The sequence below is a fragment of the Aotus nancymaae genome, unplaced genomic scaffold (assembly GCF_030222135.1).
Source record: "Aotus nancymaae isolate 86718 unplaced genomic scaffold, 86718_ANA_hifiasm-v0.15.2.pri h1tg000002l, whole genome shotgun sequence".
In the NCBI taxonomy this organism is placed as follows: Eukaryota; Metazoa; Chordata; class Mammalia; order Primates; family Aotidae; genus Aotus; species Aotus nancymaae.
Window position 1 is genome coordinate 63324325 of NW_026988413.1, and position 18076 is coordinate 63342400.

The window sequence follows — 18076 nt, forward strand, 5'->3', positions numbered from 1 at the left end:
ATTTTAGGACATATTCAAGAACTATCCATTAAGCATTTATCTTGTATATACAATTCCCACATTTCCAGAAAATTCACAGCGCAAACCTTTTCCTAAATAAATGTACAACCAGATTAAAAGGAGGATAAGAGAGCAATGTCTAAGTGGTAAAATATGCAAGCTACTCAGAAGAAAAATGTAGAGATGTAGAGATTATTGCTATCTTGGGTAACAAAGAATGTGGAGTTCAATTGTAAAAGTGCGTGAGTGTGTCCTTTGGAATGTTAATGAAGAGCAATGAATTCTTGATTATAAAACAATGAGAAAAATATATATTTCAATCCTTGGCACTTCAATAAATCAGTTTTTCAGCCATTGCTTCAGTAAAACTCTTGTATTGCATTATTAAGATTAAAATTAAAATTAAGATTTCTCCTTTAAAAAATTGACTTGTGTACTATTTTACCTAATCATTCAACAAGGGCTACAACTTCAAGGGATTATGATAAGCATCAGCATTAAGTATACGTGTGACTTTGATTTTCCAAATATTGCCCTCGATTTATTTAAAACAAGCTTATATCATCTATCTATCTACTGATCAATCAATGTAGTGCAAATTGATAAAGTAACATATTTTAGAAACGGTTTTACAATCTGTAAATAATATTTCAATATTATTTTAGTTTAGAACAATTAAATTATACAGTTGTCTACAATATGTTTTTATTTAAAATATTAAGTAAAATCATTACCCATTGAAAGGTATATTATGCTTTGTCCTTGCTAAAAATATAATGTGCATCAACTGGGCAAATACATTTTGATTTTTTTCCTATTAACAGACTGTTATTATCATTTAACTTGAACTATTAAATTCTGATTTTTTTTTTTTAAGTCTCTGTTGCCCAAGCTGGAGTGCAGCGTTGCGATCTCAACTCACTGCAGCCTCTGCCTCCAGGTTCAAGCGATTCTCCTGCCTCAGCCTCCTGAGTAGCTGGGATTACAGGCATGTGCCTCCGTGCCCTGGTAATTTTTGTATTTTTAGTAGAGATGGGGTTTCACCATGTTGGTCAGTCTAGTCTCAAACTCTCGATCTTGTGATCCACCCACCTCTGCCTCCCAAAGTGCTAGGATTACAGGCATGAGACACCGTGCCCGGCCCAAATTCTGATGTTTATACATGTGTCAGATTCTCCAGTTACTCTTTTCCAAAGAATGCAAAGGGCCGGGCGCAGTGGTTCATGCCTGTAATTTCAGCACTTTGGGAGGCCGAGGCAGGTGGATCACGAGGTCAAGAGATTGAGACCATCCTGGTCAACGTGGTGAAACCCCTTCTCTACTAAAAATACAAAAAATTAGCTGGGCATGGTGGCACGCGCCTGTAGTCTCAGCTACTGGGGAGGCTGAGGCAGGAGAATTGCTTGAACCCAGGAGGTGGAGGTTGCAGTGAGCCAAGATCTCGACATTGCACTCCAGCCTTGGTAACAAGAGCAAAACTCCGTCTTAAAAAAAAAAAATAAATAAGAATGCAAAGGGAACATGAACAAGGATCCATCATGCTTTAGTGGAAAGTGCACTGAGTTAAGGCTCTAAAGACATGACTGCAGTCCTGGCCTTGCCTCATATAGGACATCTTATCTTTGGGAATTCATTAGCCACTCATATTTGCTTACTATCTTTAGAAAATACTTGCTATCATAGTCCATAGTAAAAATGGAAGACCATTAAGCTACCATTTGTTAGAGCTAGCCATGTGCCAGAGAAGATACTAAGTGCTTTCCCTGCATTATTTAATTTTATTCTCACAACAATCATATTTGATAAGAACTGATAATCCTATTTTGTAGATGAGGAAACAGGACTTAGAGAAATTAAGTAATATCCAGAATCTACAAATAATTTAAACATATTTACAAGAGTTCTTTTATGTAAATTTAGTATGTTGATACATCATCAATATAACAGGAATGTTACGTACGTAGTTTTAGCAAAGCCAAGTGTCTACGAATATTTTTTAAATGATTAACTAGTAGGCTGAGCAATCCCTGGAAAATTCAAGAATTTTATCTCTTTGTCAGATGGATAAATTGCAAAAATTTTCTCTCATTCTGTAGGTTGCCTGTTCATGCTGATGATAGTTTATTTTGCTGTGCAGAAGCTCTTTAGTTTAATTAGATCCCATTTGTCAATTTTGACCTCTGTTGCCATTGCTTTTGGTGTTTTAGTCATGAACTCCTTGCCCATGCCTATGTGCTGAATGGTATTGCCTAGATTTTCTTCTAGGGTTTTCATGGTTTTAGGTTTTATGTTTAAGTCTTTAATGTATTTTGAGTTAATTTTCATATAAGGTGTAAGGAAGGGGCCCAGTTTCGGTTTTCTGCATATGGCTAGCCAGTTTTCTCAATACCAGTTATTAAATAGAGAATTCTTTCCCCATTGCTTGTTTTTGTCAGGTTTATCAAAGATTTACTAACATATTAAAAATTAAGTTTATAAGAGCATTTATTTAATGTTAATTAACATAAAGAAAAATATTTTATTTTACCCAATATAAAATAATAACTGACTTATTAAACAAAGCTTCTGCATTTTCTCCTTTTCCTCAAATATGCAAAACTTTTATTGTGACAAAGTGAATATGTGTGGCATTAGAAATCACAGAAGTCAAGGTCTAGTTTAAGCTCTGCCAGTACATGTTGGCAAATTATTCTATTTATGTGAATTGCAGTTTTCTCATCTTCAAGTGAAGGGACTAGTGAAGATGGGATTTAAGGTGACTTACTGTTCTGATATGTACAGAATCACTTACATTAAAAAGTTGAGATATTGTTGATCATAGTCACTTGAAACATCAACATAAATTTCTTTTCAACATTTTACATATATATGTTTGTGTGTATATATATATATATAAATAACATATACATATATGTTATTTACTCCCTATAATTTATAGCCTACAACCTGTAAGACATAAACACATTATTAACTGCTTCTGTTAAGACATCATTAAGAGACAAATCTATTTAATCGAAGTTTCTTCTGGTTTTCCTGGGGATTGGCCTAATAATGAATGAATTAATGTATAATTTACTGCTGTTTAATTATCCTATTAATAATAGCCTGTGATTATTATAAGAGTAGTTTTTTACCATTCTAAAAAATGGTAGCTATGCAAAAAGGAAAATCAAAACACCATCTTCCTATCAACACCTCAGTTAGAGATAATCACTTAAAGCCTTCTTCATCTTTCTCTATATTCTATGCATATACATAAATTTATTTTGCAACAATGAGATTAAATCAAATAATCTACCTTATAAACTACTAATGAGTTAATTGTTTCCACTTTACCTATCACGTAGGTAATATCCTACAGTTCACATTAAAAATTTTAATATCCAGTTCACATTAAAAATTTCAGAAATGTTTCAAAACTGCTCTTTGAAGCTGATTTGTCCAATTTGACATTTAATTCTAAGCACACTATACCTAGTTGCAGCAGTATCATTTTTAATATAGCACACATATTAACCCCCTATCTTTTTTTAATCATGACATTAACTTGTTGAAGAGAGACAAGTTCAAGTTATTCCTTTCAAAATGCTTTAACCTCTTCAGAAATTTCAACATTGTCAAAGACTTACTAATTTATTTCAAAACCATATGTCAACTAACTGATACAATATGTCCTATTTCTCAGTTTTTATTGGAATCCAGAGAAAATTAATCATTGTACTATTGTGGATTCTGTGCTAATTAAAAAAAAAAAATTGTTCTCTTGATCTTTCTCCACTGGGAGAAGGACATGATGCATGTCCTCCCTAGCACAGGATCACTGCCCTACATGAATGAGCACAAAGTCTTTCTAAGGATAGTCTTAACTATTACTTAAATTTAAATTACTTAAGTTCCCTTCTTTGTGATCTCTATAAATCATTTCTAGTACATATTCTTTCACCCATCAGAGCAAATCTAAATAAGAACATGTTTCTTTCGGGCTGAATAGTACCAGTTTACCTAAATTAATGTTTATTTAGTATCTAATAATGTTTTCTATTGAGAGGAGCTGGGCTCTGTTTTCTCAAGGCTTTTGCCAAGTCTCATAAATCTGGGAAAAGGCAGTCAGTATAACCCCTACTAATAACCAAAGTGGCCACACACAGAATAAACAAGGGCCTAGTTTATAAAGCCGTCACTGAAAGACCCTACTGGAGTAAATTTAGATTTCTCAGTATTAATTTATGATGTGTGCAATGCACTTTGCACTCAAAAAAAGAGAATAGGAAAAAGAGTTAAAAATGCATCTACCAAAGCTTTAATGCATTAACGTACTATTGAAATTTAACAGCCAGTAAAATAGAAGGTAAGAGAAAAAAGAAAAACAAGTTTTTGTGAACTATATAGAAGTTGGCAATGCATTTTAGTTTGGATGTTTTAAAATTTGTAGACAATTAGTAATATATATCAACACTGCCAAAAAGGACAATTTGTTGGGTATCTTTCTACCAATTTCTAAATTATTCAATTGCTTATTTAACCAAGGTTTGAGATATCATTTCTTTACCATATAATGAATTTTTGAAACAACAATATCTAGTCAAACACTGAGAAAGTACATAGTTTTATCTACACCTTCAGTATAAGCCAGAGTTAATTCCATACGAATTTTATTGTTTTAAAAGTCAAAATTTATTTCTCTAGTCATGAAATTATAACCTTATTTAAAACTCAATAATAAAATCTTTCTAAAGATGTCATAATTTATTTATAAAAGACACAGATTACATCAGGGAAATAAGGCATCTAGTTCATGGTGGTCCTGTTTTTATTTAATCGTTCTCCATGGTAATACGGTATTTTCCCCAATTTGCATTGGACATGGATCTCAAGAGCAGAATGTAGACAAGTTTTAGGAAGAAGAATAAAGGCTTTGGATATTTGTTTTATTTCAGAGAGTCCAGAAAGAGATTCTTTAGAAGAAAGCAAAGAAGGATGGCATTTTTTTGTTTTAGTGTCTCAAAAACCTCATCAATGTTTGCTTTAATTTTATGGCTCCTCTTGCTTTTAACCTAGAAAGATTCCCAGACTAACCACATGATGTGAATGGAATAACCTTTTCTCTCTTTGGCTGGGTGATGTTTTCTCAAAATAAATATAAACCATCTTATACATCTTTTTTTTCTGAATATGTCTTTCTTGAGCCATATCCATGAGTTGAAAAACTTTCTCTAGGAATGCCAAATACTGAAACAATGCCACCTTAATTAAGAAAAGTAATGTCAAGAGGAAGTCTACCTCAGACAACTTACTAAACTTTTTCTCCTCTTTTCAATAACTATGCCTTTCACATGTTTACTCATAATGCAATAATTATTTCTAATAAGATAATTTTAAAAGTTAGTTATTCACAATAATGAAGATAAGTACCTATCACATATCTATCATGGTGCTACACACAATTAGGTATGAAACTGGTATGACATGGTACATGCATATAAAATCAGGTTATATGAGAAAATTGATTAGCAGAATGCCTAACATATAAGCTCTAAAGTAAATGTTAATACTTTTATTATAATTACAGTGATTTCAAAGTAATTAGAGATAAGAATAGCATAAAAATATGCAGTCATGCTTTAACAATGAGAGTATGTTCTGAGAAATTTGTCATTAGGTGATTTTGGTATTGTTCGAACATCATAGAGGGAACTTACACAAACCTAGAAGGTATAGCCTACTACACACCTAGACTATATGGTATGGCCTATTGCTCCCAGGAAACAAATCTGTACAGCATGTTACTGTACTGAACACTGTAAGCAATGTAACACAATGGGAAGTATTTATGTATTTAAACTTATCTAAACATAGAACAGATACAACAAAAATAAAATAGCATAATCTTATGGGAACACCATCCTATATGTAGTCTGTCAGTTGATAGGAATGTTATTATGCAACACATGACTGTAATATATATGTAATATAATCCAGTTGTATAACATATTCACTGCTCTCTAGTAAAAATATAATACAAGACATGTAATCTATTTATTTACTTCTTCCTATTACTATTTTGAGATGGATTTTTGCTCTTGATGCCCAGGCTGGAGTTGCAGTGGCACAATCTCAGCTCACTTCAACCTCTGCTTCCTGGGTTCAAGTGATTCTCCTGAGTAGCTGGGACTACAGGCGTGCCCCACCATGCACAGCTAATATTTGTATTTTTAGTAGAAATGGGGTTTCACCATGTTGGCCAGGATGATTAGATCTCTTGACCTTGTGATCCGCCTGCCTTGGCCTCCCAAAGTGCTGGGATTACAGGTGTGAGCCACCGCGCACAGCCTATGGATGCTAAATTTTTATTAGGAATACTTGGTTTGTATTCTGATTTCATAAAACTTACCACTAAAAAAAGGAGATTGAATTTACTAAAGTTGTTTCAAATGAACGTAAAAGTTTTCTGATAACTGAAATAAATATCATTTATTAAATTTAAACTAATTAAATTAAATAATATAAAAGGTGAATTTAAAGCTAGCTTTGGAACTAAAGCAAGATATAAATATCCTCTTCATCCTTTTCCCCAGAGGTAGAAAATATATTTTATATGAGACAGAGGGGAAGGATTCCCAGAACAGATGTATATTTTTTGCCTTACGCTTCATATGATAGAAAAATGAACACAATTTATACGGCCATCAGGATTTCTGTGGGGATCTTTATCAAGGTTTCTAAGAATTTATACACATATATCCATTTTTTTTTCCTTTGGGAACTGGCCTGCAATATCCAACACTTAAGTCAGACTAGAGCCCAAAATTAAAGCTGCATTGGTTCTTATCTGTTCTGTTCCCCTTGCCTCTAGTGTGATATGTCTGAATAGTGTAAAGCAAATAATAATATTTCATAGAATTTCATTAAGATTTATTATAGATTCCTGTTTTAATACCAGCAGATTGATTAACATTTCAAAGATAGGAGAAATTGCCATAATAAATTAATCTGGCTTTGGTGTACACTGTATTTAACTAAGGAGAATAAATAAGAGAGAAATCCTTGAGCAGCTGGATGATATACACAATTCTAGCTTTGCTTTTATTTGTGTTATTTGTCTATAAAGCATAGGGAAAAATAAAATACTTGAAACCTCATTATAAATGTTTCAGGGGCTCTAAATTAGGAATATAAATGAGAGCACCGCAAAAAATCTAATTCCAAATTTTTAAACTCTTTCTAGATTAATTCCATTCAAGTATGGGAATTATGTTGACAGTATTTTTTTAACCCTTATTTTAATCCAATCTGGCATGATACATGTTATAAAAGTGTGTTCAGTTTATTATGTAAAAAAAAGAAAAACTGAGTGAATGAAAAAGTGAAGTCAAATATAAAGTATAAAGTGACACAGATATGATGGTCTGAACAATATATCAAAAAGTTCCCTTCAATGCTTTATTGTTTTTTGGGGGGGAGTTGAATCCACCCACAGGTGTGAAATTCACAAAAACAGAGGGCTAATTGCACATATAAAGAAAAACCAATTGGTATAAATAGATAATTCAATATCTTTCTTACCCAATCGACCTTATATTTGTATGACATCTCATAGTTATTTAATGAGACACATACACATATGTATGCATATGTGTATTTTTACACATACATACAACCACATTTCACATATGCTATTAAGAATCCTTAGCCGGGCATAGTGTCTCATGCATGTAATCCAGCCTTTCGGAGGCTGGGGCAGGCAGATCACTTTAGGTCAGGAGTTCAAGACCAGCCTGGCCAACATGGTGAAAACCCATCTCTACTAAAAATAGATCGCGCCATTGCACTCCAGTCTAAAAAAAAAAAAAAAAAATTAGCCGGAGATGTGGCAGGCACCTGTAGTTTCAGCTACTTGGGAGGCTGAGGAAGGAGAATCACTTCAACCCAAGAGATGAAGGTTGTAGTGAGCTGAGATGGGGCCACTGCAGTCCAACCTGGTTGACAGAGTGAGACTCTGTCTCAAAAAAAAAAAAAAAAAAAAAATCCTTTACTTAACAATTCTGCATTTAAGATTATCATGCAATTATATTGGTAAAAAGAAATGAGTCATATTTTTGAAAGAAAAAAAAACTAGCCTAATAGGAGATATCACAGATAAAAGAAATGGAGAAATAAAAAATAAGTACCAGTTTGTTGTTTACAAATATGTATTTCCGGAAAAATGTACAATAAAATTTCCAGATATGTTTTGATGACAAAGCAGCTGACTCCAGTGAATGGAGGCAGGATACGAAAGCATGTTGCAGATTTCTGGGGATACTCAGAGGAATACAAATTTAATATGAACGAGTCAAGGGAGTAGCTTCAAGAATAGGAAGTCTAAAAGAAACAATGTTGGTATAGCAATTAAGAGGAAGTAAGTGAACCAGAAAAACATAGTTCAATCCTCCAGAGAATGGGTTCATCTTTCCGTCTACCGCAGTGTCAACATTAGATGGTCACAGTTCCAGTCACAGAAGTAGAATTTTCTGTCTATCTTTCTAAGGATCCCTATTTCTAACTATCTGTAATCTCTATCTATAGGCCTGCTGTTAGCCACCCGGCTAGAAAGCAATTTAATACCAGTAATGAAAAATACGATGCCTCGATCAATTTAGAAGCAAAATCTTGTGTCAGCAAGTATATTTTTTCTGATATTTAGATAACAGAATTTCATGAAAATCTTAAAAATCAATTTTTTCAAGTACCTTATTATTTAAATATGACTTATTTATCCTAATGCTTCAGTGTCCTTGATATTGTTTCACTTAACTATGTATCTGTCTGCTAATTTGTTGTTTTCTGATCTGGTAGTTATATATGAAATAGCCAGACTCAGCCCTGGACATACGGCATAGGATAAGTACCCTTCCTATTATTTCCAAACAGCCTAATTCATTTGACCAACTCCCTGCTTCATCTCCCTATCAATTTTCAGGAGTCTTTTGGCTGGGAGAGTGCAACCAGTCCCTAACACACCAGCCCCTTCAGCACTAGATTTGGGTTTCATTCTCTCAAACACCTACTGCCTACTGGGTGTAAACAATTTCAACCAATGAACAAAAGTTAAACAAATTATCTCTGCTATGGCCAGAGATCATGAAGACAATCTATTTAAAGGTATGGAAACTTAATCAGCAAAGTAGGTTCTAGGAAATGAAGATTAAAAAAATAAACATGGAAAAAATGAATAAGTAAAAATATGAATTTAAAATCACATGAGTGTCTGAAACAGCTACTAAGTATCACTATTAATGATGAACATGAATTAACCCTGCCTGAGATCTGTAAGAAGAATTCTCTGTCATCATATCATGTTCTCCTTTTCACTTACAGAATGATTTATGGTTTTGACTATTCATCTTAATATAACTTGCTTTAGTTTTCTATTCTGAGCTTTCAGTGTGGACACTGATGGTGCTCACAGCATATTGAGCAGGAAATGGTTAACATCATCTAGTTTAAGGACTCTCATATTTGAGTTCTTCTAATAATCCAGATAAGATTTCCACTAAGGTCCTTAGCTGAGAGTAAATACACATTTCTATAAGAAACTTGTTTTTAAAAGGAAACAATGTTTATATAGTTAACTGGGTTACTGAAACACAAAAATGAGATAAAATGAAAAATTAGTTCAAATCTCCTTCCTTGGAGCACCCCTGGGTTCATTTGCAATTAGGGTAGACTCCTGAGAAGATACAGCTCTCCTCTCAGTACAATACATCTCACAGGAACTGTTAAAACAATCAGCTCTTCTGAATATACTTAGAAACTTTGAAAAAAAAAAGTTAAATAAGTCTCAGTATTATCAGATAATGTCTCTAATTACATATGTGTGACATGTATGTGTGTGTATGTGTGAGTGTGTAGATATTTTTTTTGTTGTGGGTAACAGTGGTATTTAAACATTTATATTGCTGAGTATTTGAGAAACTTTCAGGTCACAGTATACCTTTAACTGAGTTAAATTGTTTTTGAACTTTAGAAACAATGTCTTCAAATAATATATTGTTGTACAACATTTACAATAAAATGAATTACAGGAAACACAAAATAACACCAAATCTTAAAATGCTGTGTCAAAATTTAAAATGTCTTAATAACACTGATAATATTATTTTCTTAAAAATACAAAACTAACACTTGGCGGGTTGTGGTGGCTCATGCCAGTAATCCCAGCATTTTGGGAGGCCAAGGCAGGTGAATCACCTGAGGCCAGGAGTTCAAGACCAGCCTGGCCAACATGGTGAAATCCTGTCTCTACTAAAAAAACAAATAAAAATACAAAAATTATCCAGGCATGGTGGCACACATCTAAAATCCCAGCTACTTGGGAAGCTGAGGGAGGATTTCTTGAACCTCGGAGGCAGTGGCTGCAGTGAGCCAAGCTCATGCCACTGCATTCCAGCCTGGGTGACAGAGCAAGACTCTGTCTCAAAAAAATCAAAAATGAAAACAAACAAACAAACGAAACAAAAGTAATACTTGCCTCAAACAATGATAATGGTCCCATACAACATCACTGTAAATGCTAACCTCGAATTTTCAAAGTCACAGACTTTGTGATACTATCAATCCTGAGAAATATTTGCCATACTGGAGTGAGAAAAAAACAGAAAACAATGAGATTAAAGAAGATATTGAGATATTTTATTGTCACTTTATAGTGCTTCCATTCACTTCCACTCCGTCAGAGGCTTTTGGACTTCTCAATTCAGAGGTTATTATTAGACTCAAATAGTCTAAAACTGGGATTCCAAAACTGTGCAAGATACTCTGGAGTAATACAGTGAACTCACCAGGAATGCTGTAAGATATTTCACAATTTCAAGACAAACACAACAATACTGACTATCTGTTAGACACTGGATTAACTACTAGACAAGGTATTTCATAATTTCAACATCCAAGGGGGCTACATTTGAGGGGTCATAGCTATGTGAAGTTGGCTTCTCAGTAAAGCAAGTACCCCCAAAAGTCCTTGTGGAACAGGTAATAAGGATTTCAGTGTTCATTCTGATTCCAAGGTTTGAGAAGTTGTACGGTGCCCAATATGTACCAGTCCCCATTGGTAATTCATACATAATTTAAGGATGTTTAAATTTAAATACAATTTAAAATATATACTTTTTTAATTTTTGCTGTCAGGACATAAATACTTATTAAGTTGCTTGGCCTTTGAATTCTTGGTGTTTGTTTGTTGGCCTAGAGGTGTCATAAAAAATATATATATGTATATACTCAGCTGTTAGGGTACTGAGAAAGGAAAATCTTGGAAAGATATTTCTGTTCTAAATACTTTTCTAGAGAATTATATATCCCTGTAAATAGAATCACTTCCCAAATCAAACCTGAAACCTAAAGGAGAATTTGTGTATGCAATGTATTCATCCATTTACTGCTTACATTTTAACGTTCATTTTATCTCCTTTACTGTTCAGTATATTCCAGCTTTTGCTACATTTTTAGCCAGAAGATTATAGTCACTGCAGCTTTTCTATGTTTTGGTTCTCTGAGTTTATGTATAAGTTAATCAGGTAGGTAAGGCCTGGCATAACAATGTCCTTATTGTGATGCCATGATTAAGCCTCACTGGAAAGGGTCCAAAGAGACTTTCTTTACATTGACTTCCCTCAGTGGTGAATGGTGAATGGTGTTATTTTGTGTTTCCTGTTAATTCCTTTTATTGTAAATGTTAGATAAACAAAATAATATTTTAAAACAATGTTTTTAAAGTTCTAAGACAATTTAACTCGGTTAAAAGCTTAATGTCACCTGAAAGTTTCTCAAATACTAAGCAATATGAATGTTTAAATAGCACTGCTGCCTACATTAAAGAAACATCTACACACACACACACCCCCACACATATAATTAGAGACATAATACTATATTACTGAGACTGAAAATCAAGTAAAGCTATGTAAAAAAAAATTGCTGCAAAAACCCTATGTAAAACTGAATAGAGAAAGTGTCACTCAAGAAGATGGTTTGTTTTCTCACTCCTTAATTTGGGCTTGTATAGTCTGTCCTCTTTTCTTCTTTCATTCTTCACTTTGGAAATCTTCAAAATAAACCAGGTAAACAGCTCCAAGTTTATACACATATAGATGATTTCTGGAAATTTTTTCTGATCCCAAATTAAAACAAAGCAAACAAACGAGCAAATAAAAATAATGTGATACTCTTAACAAATAGTAACAGATTATTTTCAAAATCTGTTCCAGAAAGTATATAGTTCTTAACCAGAACTAAGAATTATACAATATTTATTTCCATATCGGTCAAAATTGAGCAACATAGTTGATGTGTCTATGTATGAGTGTGTGTGTGTGCGCACGCGTGCACACACATGTGATGATCAAGTTATGCAATTTTCAATTTATTATAGTGTATTTACTATTTTTTTTATATTGTCAAAGCATCTTGTACCAGTGCAACTTTTTATGTTAATATTTTCTGTTTGGTTCATCACATTGACCTGAAGGTTCTAGACAAACTTAAGCTATTATACTAGGATAAAATTTTAAATTCCTATTTAAAATTTCCAAATTTTAGATTGTCTGTAAAAAGAACAAAAGTTTTTTTTGACCTTACTTTGATCAAAATAATGAAAAAGTCCAAGAAACTTTTTTGCACATAACATCTCTTACAAGTGTATTATATACCTTGAGATTCTTTCTTTATTTTCTAATTATAAAAGGGTTCATTATCTTATAGCCTCTATTGCTGGATATATGAAACAGACATTTTTTAAAATTTCATAATCATTGATTTGGGTTCATTATCTTATAGCCTCTATTGCTAGATATATGAAACAGACATTTTTTAAAATTTCATAATCATTGATTTCATAACCACTTTATAATTTTGTCTGCCTTTGATTTATTAATCATGTATTGTGACTTCAGTCTCTTCCTTGTTTTGTATTTATGTTTTACTGTATATCTATACTGACTTGTAGGGCAATATTTGTTCAGAGTAAGTGTTCTTTAATCTTTGGTTTTGATTATTTCAAGCATGTGTTAGACAAATTTCACTGTAATGTGTAAATAAGAAAAGACTGAATTACCTCTTACTGATTGTTAGAATAAGCCAAATATGCATGTACAAGAATCGTTGTCAGCCATAAGGAAATAAAAGATGTATCAATATTTACAATTAAATTAGATCTCAGATCACCAAATTAAATTATACGGTAGTCAAAAGACGTCATTGTTCTTGCCTTAGAATTAATAGCTTATAATTTGAGGACAACACTATGTCTGATTTGTGGAAGAAGACAAGTTAGCTAGGATGAAAGTGATATCAGGCTGAGTATGTGCCTGAAATGTTAATCACAATCTTACAGTAAAAGAAAAACGAGAGCGATTAATTATGCCTGTCAAACAATGAAATAACTCAACAGTATCAGAGCGTATGGTGCTGATTTTTGGTATAGTAAGAACTCAATAATAATAGAGTATTGCCAAGATTACATACCAACAGTGTGTCTTCAAACATAGATTAATAATCTCGTCAAAATAATTTCTATTGAAAGAGTGCATTTTAAAAAACAAATACAAACGTATCAGGATTATAAACTGATAAAGTACTTGATGCTTACATCGTGTATTTTGTTATTCTACACAACAAATAAAATAGTAGAAGAGACTACTATAGTTATTAATCTTTAGCTCTGTAGCTAAAGCAAAGTAGGTACTGGTAGAAGTCTAAGCCAAGTCTAGCAGCCTAAAAAAGTGGGACACTGTGCCGTGTTCAAATCAAACAATCACAAGAAGGTTATGCCTGCTAATTCTGAGAGAGGTAAATAACTCTTTTCAGGTGTTTTCTAATCCAGTGGCAATATTATAATGTATAGTCATCCCTTGATACACACCAAAGATTGGTTCCAGGATCTCTGCCATTCCCATATGCCAACATCTGCAATATTCTCCCAGTCCTCCCTGCAGAACCCTCCTATACAAAAATAATTCCTTCAGTATAAGCAGGTTTTGCATCCTGAGATTATTGTATCTGTTTGTTTGGAAAAAAATTCTTAATATAGATGAACCTGCCCAGTTTAAATTCATGTTGTTAAAGGGTCAACTGTATATAACTAACAGGACTCAAAACATTATAATTGCTTTACCCTATATTTGTTTCAAGAGTCATTAAGTTTATACAGCACAGACCCAGTCATTATTTGAATTCCAAGGTCTTGGAGTGATCATGTCTAGAAATAACACTGTATGTAGCATGGACATAGATTATCCAAAGTTTGCCTTAACAAACTGTCATGTAGAGTGCTTCCTCTCCAATCACATCAGCTCAAGGAAAGTGTATTCGAGTTCTTCAGAGAAACAGAATAGGAGAATCTATCTATCTATCTATCTATCTATCTACCTACCTACCTACCTACCTATCTATCGAGGTTTATTTAAGAAATTGGCTTACCTAATTATTGAGGCTTTGATTATCGAGATCTGTGGTTGGCAAGGTGAAGATCCAGGAGAACCAACAGTGTTTATTCAAAAGCCTGGGAACCAGGACAGCAGATGTTATAGTTCAAGTCCAAGTGTGAAGGCCTGAGAAACAGGAGCAATAATACTACAGTTCCAGTACAAACACCTTCAGGTTCCAGAACCAGAAAGGGCAGATATTTCAGTTCAAGTTCAAAGGCAGAAAAATAAATGATATTCCAACTCAAGGCAGTCAGGCAGGAAGAAGTTCCCTCCCACTTATGGGAGTGTGAAATTTTTTGTTCTATTAGGGTCTTCAACTGATTGGATGAGACCCACCAACGTGAGAGATGGCAATCTGCTTTACTCAGTCTACCAATTCACATGTTGATCATATCCAGAAATACCTTGTCAGACAAATCCATAATAATATGTGCCCAAATATCTAAGCACCCTGTGGCCCAGTCAAGTGGACACATAAAATCAACCATCACAGAAACCCTTATCTGCTTCTTACTGTTGACAATGCCTTAGTGTTTGCTTCTGCTTGCCTAACCTCCAAGCCATCGTATTTTCCTGTGACTGCTAACCTGATGAATGTTCAGACGCTACAGAGAATTCCCAAGTTTCAAACATTCCCCATGCCCAGTTTTCTCAGGGCTGGCTAGGACATACATTCATCAAAGCTCAGTTATTTATAACTCTTAGTGATTGATAACACTTACCTTTCAATAGAAACCTTATTTTATATTTTTAGAAAGATGGAACAAACATGGAAATTCCCATGGAAGGGAGCCTCAGGTAAATGGGCAGGGAAGCACACTCTTGGTATCCCATCAAACCTCACACAAATCCTATCATGTGGGGAGTCTGCCACTTTCTCTATGTCAAGGCTGACCAGACATTTACTTATTAACACCTTGGAAATGCACATGTATGAAATGCACTTGCACAGTTTGTGACTTTTATTGCAAATGAGGTAATGGTCAGGATGGCAATGATTTGAAATACAGTAGAACAGATTGTTTGCTTGTTTATAGGAAAATAGAAGGGAAGTATAAAGTGCACTTTGTAAATGTACCAGAGAGAACCATAAAGTTGAATAAGCGCATTGACTAAAATACAACACCAGGTGATAAGTCTAGGTTGACCCTAAATAATAGACAACCGTAAAAGATAATTAGGTTAGCTTTGAACACATAATCTAGAGAAAAGAGTAAAACCTTTTTACAAAAAAAATGCATAAATCTGAAAAGAATTTAGCTAAATTTAGATATTATATTTAAAGGTACTAATTTTAAGATAAAGCATAAAATTGTGTCATGTTATTACTGACATCTCCACATTTTTCAAATTGATTGATTTAAAATAATGTAATCATCTTGATTTGTAAAGACTTTTAAAACATTTTATTATAAAAGTTTTCACACATACAGAAAAGTTTAAGTATACAGAAAGCATCTGTACACTCACACCTGGATTCTACAATCAATCTTTTTTGACATTTCCTTTATTATGACATTAAACATTCCAGCCAATCCTCCTGACTTAAAAAAAAGGTTCTCAAAGCAGGATAATGATATCCATATACGTTACCACTAAACACTCTAGCAGAATAAAAATACTTGTATTTTTTCTTATAATTTAAATGTATATATTGCTAAGAGATAAAAATAATTAACAAAATAGATGTCTTACTGTGCACTAAATCTCTTGGATGCTACTTATCCTTTAGAGCTTAGTGCTTAGGAGGCTATCATCGAAATTTTAATGTACCTGATGGATGAATTAGTTATTTTGTTTTCCACAGGTTCATATAATACCCCTAATAACACTTAGTCATATCGAAACTTAATGTATTTCCAACAGGAGTGTAACATGCAAAAGTACACAAATCTTAAATAGTAGACAAATCTAGGAATAGGCCCAGTTGATAGTGTTAATTAAAGACATTTTGCAAATGATTCACTTATACATTTAGGTACTGTAAAACAAACCTATTATTTCGAAAAGTGCAAAATAAACAATAGTTTATTTACCTTTTAGAGATGTCATACTTACATATAACAATGTTTTATTTTAGTTATATATTTATTTCTAATGGATGTTAGCTCTTCAACAGAATACAAATTATAAAATGTCTAATATTGCCAGAGATAATCTTTGCACTTACTATAGGGCAGCAAGTAATCAGCCCTTGACATTTCATTAAGTTGTGGCACCTTAATCAACAACATTAAATGCCAAGCTCTTGAAAATATAAATGAACTGTACAACTTATGTCATGCTTATTCAATCTCCTTTATTTTAACTGATGTGCTTTTAAGTCCAAATGTGCACTGGCTTATCCAATTATTTTTATTTTTCTTCTGATAATTGTTAGCTTTTATCACCTATTTGTTACATATATATGGGAATATATATATATACTTATTAACTTAGAAATGTAGACAAAAATAAGCTTTTAATTTATATTGCATTATGCAGTAACATAAGTGATTTTTTGTTTTTTGAGACAGTCTTGCTCTGTCACCCAGGCTGGAGTGCAGTGGTGCATTCTCAGCTTATTGCAACTTCCGCCTCCTGGGTTCAAGTGATTCTCCTGCCTCAGCCTCCTGAGTAGCTGGAACTACAAGTGCACGCCACCATATCCAGTTAATTTTTGTATTTTTAGTAGAGACAGGGTTTCACCATGTTGGCTAGGATGGTTTGGATCTCCTGACCTCATGATCTACCACCTTGGCCTCCCAAAGTTCTGTGAGTACAAGCATGAGCCACCATGCCTGGCCATAAGTGATTCTTAAGATAATAAAGCAATCTCCAACTTCAGTGTATTCATAGAATTCTAGGGCTTGATTTTTCCAACTTAAAGGAATAATTGAATTTTCCAGAGTATAAAATTATAAAAATCACATTTCAGAAAATTAATATCTCTTTAAGGCCTATGGTCTTAACTACATTTTAATTCGGTATTAAGAATTCATACTAATTTATGAGCAAACTTCATCCCTTATGAGTTGTTTACATTTTCCACCAAAGTCATCACCTACAAGCCATTTATATTCATGAAATATAGGGAACACACACAGAAAGAGAGCTGGCAAAGATTTTAAAGTAATATTTTTAATAGGTTCTTTATGAAATAAATCAACCTGTTTACCAAAAACACCACAAAAATATTATTAGCATAACAGACAGGAAGAAGAAAATAGTTATATCTTGCAAATATCTTATAGCCTACAGACACTTTATGGACATTCCCACAAGAAAAAAAACACAAAAAGTAATGGTTCTAAACATGCTTTGTTTGGAATAATGATGCCATTAACACTTGGCACTACAGTGCCCACATGGAAGTATGTTTGCATAATGGTTTACTTTACTCTTTATAGAGATAAACACAGTAGGTCACTGTGCAAAGAGGCTGACATGCTTCAGGAGTAAATGGCACTTTGAAATATAGAAAGTCTCACTGTTTCTGGCACAAGCCTACCTTTTTAGTCTGATTTAAAAAAACAGATCTAGGGTTTGATTGTATTTCTTATTTTTATAACTATATAATTTCATCATTTTTAAGCTTAGATGAATAAAGAAAGTCAATAATAAGAATGTAG

The 18076-nt window shown here is 33.2% G+C and overlaps 1 protein-coding gene across 3 annotated transcripts in view; it reads right to left on the minus strand.

Annotated features, from left to right (window-relative positions):
* SEMA3D (semaphorin 3D) overlaps positions 1–18076 on the minus strand; it is a 202114-nt gene that overhangs the window by 156004 nt on the left and 28034 nt on the right. The window contains exon 2 of one of the 3 annotated variants that reach the window (XM_064375140.1): positions 14458–14588. The exons of 1 other annotated variant lie outside the window; for it this stretch is intronic. The gene's annotated coding sequence lies outside the window, so the exon portion shown is untranslated. The remainder of the gene's footprint in view (positions 1–14457; positions 14589–18076) is intronic. One more of the 3 variants, XM_064375150.1, reaches the window with a different exon arrangement.